Genomic DNA, 7,500 nt, shown 5'->3' on the forward strand with positions numbered 1-7,500 from the left:
TTGTGCCTTAACCTAACCCATATTGCGCCTTAACCTAACCCATATTGCGCCTTAACCTAACCCATATTGCGCCTTAACCTAACCCATATTGCGCCTTAACCTAACCCATATTGCGCCTTAACCTAACCTATATTGCGCTTTAACCTAACCTATATTGCGCCTTAACCTAACCTATATTGCGCCTTAACCTAACCTATATTGCGCCTTAACCTAACCCACGTTGCGCCTTAACCTAACCTATATTGCGCCTTAACCTAACCTATATTGCGCCTTAACCTAACCTATATTGCGCCTTAACGTAACCTATATTGCGCCTTAACCTAACCCACGTTGCGCCTTAACCTAACCCACGTTGCGCCTTAACCTAACCCACGTTGCGCCTTAACCTAACCCACGTTGCGCCTTAACCTAACCCACGTTGCGCCTTAACCTAACCCACGTTGCGCCTTAACCTAACCCACGTTGCGCCTTAACCTAACCCACGTTGCGCCTTAACCTAACCCACGTTGCGCCTTAACCTAACCCACGTTGCGCCTTAACCTAACCCATATTGTACCTTAACCTAACCCATATTGTACCTTAACCCAACCCATATTGTACCTTAACCCAACCCATGTTGCGCCTTAACCCAACCCATGTTGCGCCTTAACCCAACACACGTTGCGCCTTAACCCAACACACGTTGCGCCTTAACCCAACACACGTTGCGCCTTAACCCAACACACGTTGCGCCTTAACCCAACACACGTTGCGCCTTAACCCAACACACGTTGCGCCTTAACCCAACACACGTTGCGCCTTAACCCAACACACGTTGCGCCTTAACCCAACACACGTTGCGCCTTAACCCAACACACGTTGCGCCTTAACCCAACACACGTTGCGCCTTAACCCAACACACGTTGGGCCTGAACCCAACACACGTTGGGCCTGAACCCAACACACGTTGGGCCTGAACCCAACACACGTTGGGCCTGAACCCAACACACGTTGGGCCTGAACCCAACACACGTTGGGCCTGAACCCAACACACGTTGGGCCTGAACCCAACACACGTTGGGCCTTAACCCAACACACGTTGGGCCTTAACCCAACACACGTTGGGCCTTAACCCAACACACGTTGGGCCTTAACCCAACACACGTTGGGCCTTAACCCAACACACGTTGGGCCTTAACCCAACACACGTTGGGCCTTAACCCAACACACGTTGGGCCTTAACCCAACACACGTTGGGCCTTAACCCAACACACGTTGGGCCTTAACCCAACACACGTTGGGCCTTAACCCAACACACGTTGGGCCTTAACCTGCTCTGTAATTGTCATACGACGCGTTAAATTAGTGTAGTGTTGCCTAACTGCAACCCCCGCAATATAGTTTGCTACTCGCACTGCCCGGTCCCCAGAGTATCGCTTCATGTTAAACACCTTGCAGCTATACACTGTAATGCGGATGGCAGCAGGACGTACATGCTCAATGCCCTTCGCAGTTGTTCATTGGCATTCGCATGGCGAAGCACAGCCTACGTTGTGGTACGGCTTGTGTCAACTGTCCGCTGATGTTGTACGTCCAAATCACACACTGTACTGCACATTGGTCCTCATGTACTGAATGATACATCGTGGTACATGTGTGACCGTACCACGACTGCGCCAACAACGGCGAACCATACGGTCCAAATATTGTGCACTCAGCTACGTGTCGTCTCCCTATAAGAGCTGGATTGCAGTATGGTATGCCGTGGATGGCGATCAGCATGAGCCGTCTGTTGATGTAGTGGCGCGTGTTGTCAGACGTAGTCGTCTCTTCTCACACACCGTGATAGCATGGTGCACTGCGTTCCACATCTGCGACATGCGACAGAGGCCGGTTGACAGTCGTTCGCGCAATGGACATCGCATACGTACGGGGGCCACCTTCCACGTGTTCGCGAAGCGTGCACATGTTGTTGCGTGTATGTGGGCAGACATAGTGTGTCGTGACACCTGACACAGGCATGCAACAATCGTTGAATTTGCAAATGGCGATGGACGTCTACGTTTGCTGGTGACGTTACGCAAATGAACAACTGGTAAACCGTTGTGGTGCGGTTGTTCTCGCTAGAGGTGAATCAGTGATGGCGACGATCGGTTGAGCTACCAACCGGTTGTTTCAGCGATACCCACCATGCCCACGAACGTGAATGGCATGTGGGTGTGAAGCGATACGCGGCGGTGGCTGGGTGGGACCGTCCCCGGCCGGTGAGGGGGGGCCTCCCGGCGTGCTGGCCGCGCGGTGCGTGGGCGCACGCGCTACAGCCGGCTGGTGGGGGCGGCCAGTGGCAGGCGCGCCGGCCGACGGAGGCGGCAGGCGGCGCAGCTGCGCGCCGGCGCACCCTGCACGCGGCGCCGTGCGGCCAAAGTAGGTCCTCGCGGGCCCGGTGCGAAGCGCGGTGGACATCTGCAGTGTGCTGGTCCGATTGAGGACTGTGTGCGCTGAGGATGCGCCGCCGCCCGGCGCTCGGCGCCGCGACGCCGTCTGCTGCTCGGTCGCCTCTGCGGTTCTCGCAGGTGGTTTGTATCGCAGCTGTGCGGACGTGTTGGCGCGTGCGCTGTGCTGGGAGAGTTCGCTTCGGCACCCAAGTGGGGCTTTTGTCCTTCTGTGGCGCTGGCGTTGGAGCTGCCGGCCACCGTAGGTGGCGCGTGTTGTCTCCCGCCGGCAATGCCACGACAGCACGCTCCCGGGCCTCTGTCGGCAGCGGCAAGCTCAGTTGGGAGCACGGGTGGTCGCACCTAAAGCGTCTACTCGCCAAACTCCGGGCGATTGCGCCTCTCTCGAACCCGACCAAGTACTTAGGACGGCGCTGCGCGCCGCCGGGACCTGAGAGGGTTTCGAGGTGTATTGTGCAGGGGAGCTCAGCCTCCTCCTGTTTGCAGAATAATTGAGCGGACGCTTGCGTGTTCGCGCGGGCCCCCGGGACACACTCCCGGGCGGCCGGCTGCTCAGCTCTAGTTGACGCAGCTCCCTGGTTGATCCTGCCAGTAGTCATATGCTTGTCTCAAAGATTAAGCCATGCATGTCTCAGTACAAGCCGCATTAAGGTGAAACCGCGAATGGCTCATTAAATCAGTTATGGTTCCTTAGATCGTACCCACGTTACTTGGATAACTGTGGTAATTCTAGAGCTAATACATGCAAACAGAGTCCCGACCAGACGACATTTATCGACAGTCAGTAGTGGCATATGGACGAATTGCATTCGACTGGAGCAAGACCTGGCCGCATGACCGAATACATACATACTACCCATAATGACAAAAATTACTATAGGACAGCTCAACACACACAACAGCAGACTCGTAATGCAAGAGCTCCGAAGGGAGGTGGAGGAGAGGAGACTTGATGTACTCTGTCTACAGGAGCCATACTCCCTGGCTGGGAAAATAGCTTTTGCTGCAGCAAGTTGGCAAATAGTTAGTAGAGGGGATGACCCGAAGGCAGCAATTATAATCACCAACAAACTCTTGAGAGTCACAACACTCTCGCAGTTTACAACTAGCCACTGCAACGTCGTGGAGCTTCAATCCCCTACAGGAATTATAATTCTCATTAATACGTACTTTCAGTATGGGGATAATATAGAAACTCATATAGACCACCTAGCGAGGGTTACCACGGCGTTGCGGGGAAGAAAGGTCATAATAACTGCCGACATTAATGCAAAGTCCCCCCTGTGGTACAGTGGCACAAGAGATGCGAATGGTGAAAAGGTTGAAGAATTTATTATGGCATCGCAACTTGTGGTGGCCAACAGACCTGGCAATCCTCCCACCTACGCTGCAGGTGGAGGACAGGGCACAAACATAGACATCACCCTCGTAACTCCGAATACAGCCAATAACCTTCAAAATTGGAGAGTTGTAGAAAATGCCACCACAAGCGACCACAATTTGATAACTTTTACCATAGGAGAAAGAGAGTGCCACTGGGCCACGGGGTGGGAAACACAATTAAATTACAAAAGAACCGATTGGGAACGCCTAGCGAGGGAGTGTGACATTCCTCCGTTACCGGAAGACGACATGCACTTAGACATAGACGTGGATCAGAGGGCGGGGGAACTGGTGAACGCGGTGACAAGAGCGGTGAGGGCAGCCGTACCTACTAGGAGGAGGGCCATGGCGGCCTCACCGTCACCATGGTCTGCCGAACTAAGTGAACTGCGTCAGTCTGTCAGAAGGCTGAGGAGGTACTATCAGCGCAGTGTCGTCTGGCGGGAGCGACAAAGGTGGCAGCTGCTGTACAGGGAGGAAAAGCGAAAGTTCCAGAAGGAACTACGGGAAGTCAGAATGAAAAGCTGGGAAAACTTCGTGCTCAACCAACTAGTCACGGACCCATGGGGACTCCCGTATAAGTTAGTTAGAGAAAAAATCCGCTCTCCTCTGGAACTATCCACAGTCAGGTACGGGGATAGGATGACGGAGTCCTGGCAGGAGACTGCGGGGGTCCTCCTCCACTCCCTGCTGCCTGACGACAAAGCGGATGGGGAAACAGAGAGGCAGCAGCAACTCAGAGATCAAGACCGCGAAATATACACCAATGAGACGGCGGTCTACCCCTTCTCAGAAGAGGAGGTAGCAACCCACATAAGATCTCTGCAAAGAGGAAAAGCACCTGGGCCAGACGGCATTGTGGCGGAAGTGGTGCAGTTTCTGGCGCCCCAGCTGACTGCACCACTAACACATCTGTACAATGAATGCCTAAGACAGCGTAAATTCCCTAAATTATGGAAAAAGGCACATGTAGTCATCATAAAGAAAGGACCAGACAAGGATCCCGCAGAAACGAAATCCTACAGGCCGATTTGCCTGCTGGATATATTTGGCAAATTATTGGAAAAATTGCTGGCTGACAGACTGACAGCACACCGGGTGTTGTGCGGGATGAGTGACAGGCAGTTCGGGTTCAGGCATCTGATGCAATCGCCCTGGCGGCCGAGGTCTGTGGCTCGACCCCGCACAAATACGTGGTTGGCATCATGGTTGACATCAGTGGCGCCTTCGACAACCTGTGGTGGCCTTCGCTCTTCTCCTGCTTGCGGGAGAAAGAGTGTCCAGGGCCGCTATATGGTTGCCTGAGGAGCTATTGCGAGGATCGGGAGGTCTGGCTATCATCCTCTAGCGAAAGAGTTAGCAAGACAATCACCAAAGGATGTCCCCAAGGCTCCGTCTTAGGACCCCTCTTCTGGGACATCCATATGGAGCCTTTGCTAGATAGCTTACAACAGAGTGAAGAGGTGCTAGAGGTGATAGCCTATGCTGATGACCTCCTCCTGTTGGTTGGCGGCCGCAGCCGCGAAGACATAGAACCAAAGATAGAGACAGCACTAGACAAACTCCAACAGTGGTGCCACGCGACAAAAATGACGATATCGCCCAGCAAATCTACTTACCTCCTGCTAAAAGGACATCTCATTAGAAATCCGACGGTCAGAATAGACGGTTCACCAGTTCTTAGACGACGTGAGACACGCTACTTAGGAGTCATCATTGATGAGAGGTGGAATTTCGGCAAGCACATTGATACCGTCACCCAGAGAGCCCTTCAGATATTGAACAATCTCATCTCAATAGGTCATAAAAGATTCCACCTTCCGTCACACCTAATTAGGTTATACCACAACAGCATCTTAACTTCAGTCGTGGGTTACGGCTCGGGAGTCTGGGCACACAGGCTCACGAGGGTGGTGCCCGCCATGGCAGTGAGAAGGGTCCAGAGAAGCATGCTACTAAGAGCTGTGGGTGCCTACAGAACATCTCCAGGGGGGGCCCTGTTAGTCATAATGGGGCTCTGCCCCCTGGACATCAAAATAAGGGAACAAGCGGCCTGGTACTGGGCCAAAAGGGAGAATTATGAAAAGATTGTAGATATTATGGGTATCAGATTGGGCGACAAAAGAGATATAAGGATAAGAGGGGAAGAACTTTGGCAAGAGACCTGGGCTGCAGAAGAGGCGGGACGACGAACTTTCCAGTTCCTACCAGATGTGAAGGAACGTCTGGGTATGAGGTATTTCGAGCCTACACGAGGTCTGATTCACTTCCTCACTGGCCATGGACCCTACCCGACATACTTATGCCGATTTGGGAAAAGGGCGACACCAGCGTGCGACTGTGGCGATCCGGAGGGAACACCCGAACATGTTGTTTACGAATGCCCTCTCTTCAATGATGTTGCAACTACACTACGAGACAGACTTCCTAACCATGACACGTATCAACTGCTTAGACGTGAGGAAACTTTTCAGACGCTAAACACCTTGGCAAACGAGGTATCTCGAAAGGTCTTAACCGAATATCTACGAGAGATACAGTAACAGCAAAGAACTAATTATTACCGATTGTGACCTAGAGCCCTGATCCCATACCGCCTGTGCGTGGACTGGCCAACTCTACCCGAGTTGGAATCCGCCATAAACGGGACTAGGGGGAGCAGGGACCAACCACCGACCATGACACACCGGATATGACGTAGGATAAGTTAGTTTGTAGGAATTAGTTATAGGCAATTAGATTAGGTACTGCAGCGAGTAATAACGTCGTGGCCTGCCCAGTGCCAGGGGCATGTTCTTCGGGTTTAGCGCGAAGAACAAGGCATATAAGTAGGTTTATATTTTTACTGGCACACATGTGACGCTGCAGGAGTTACATAGATTAAATTAGATATAGGAACTAGAATAAACAGTAGATATAGAAATTAAATGCCCATTGTTGTTAATGTAACTGTAGCTCACTATTAAATTAAGAAAAGCTGCACAATTAACATAAATGTATATTATTTAGGACCCACTAATGAGTTTTAGGTAGTGGGTTAAATTTGTATAATTATTATTATAGTCAATAAAGAATTTTTTTTTTTTTTTTTTCAAAAAAAAAAAAAAAAACAGAGTCCCGACCAGAGATGGAAGGGACGCTTTTATTAGATCAAAACCAATCGGTCGGCTCGTCCGGTCCGTTTGCCTTGGTGACTCTGAATAACTTTGGGCTGATCGCACGGTCCTCGTACCGGCGACGCATCTTTCAAATGTCTGCCTTATCAACTGTCGATGGTAGGTTCTGCGCCTACCATGGTTGTAACGGGTAACGGGGAATCAGGGTTCGATTCCGGAGAGGGAGCCTGAGAAACGGCTACCACATCCAAGGAAGGCAGCAGGCGCGCAAATTACCCACTCCCGGCACGGGGAGGTAGTGACGAAAAATAACGATACGGGACTCATCCGAGGCCCCGTAATCGGAATGAGTACACTTTAAATCCTTTAACGAGTATCTATTGGAGGGCAAGTCTGGTGCCAGCAGCCGCGGTAATTCCAGCTCCAATAGCGTATATTAAAGTTGTTGCGGTTAAAAAGCTCGTAGTTGGATTTGTGTCCCACGCTGTTGGTTCACCGCCCGTCGGTGTTTAACTGGCATGTATCGTGGGACGTCCTGCCGGTGGGGCGAGCTGAAGGCGTGCGACGCG

This window comes from Schistocerca americana, unplaced genomic scaffold (genome assembly GCF_021461395.2).
Source record: "Schistocerca americana isolate TAMUIC-IGC-003095 unplaced genomic scaffold, iqSchAmer2.1 HiC_scaffold_158, whole genome shotgun sequence".
Taxonomy (NCBI): domain Eukaryota; kingdom Metazoa; phylum Arthropoda; class Insecta; order Orthoptera; family Acrididae; genus Schistocerca; species Schistocerca americana.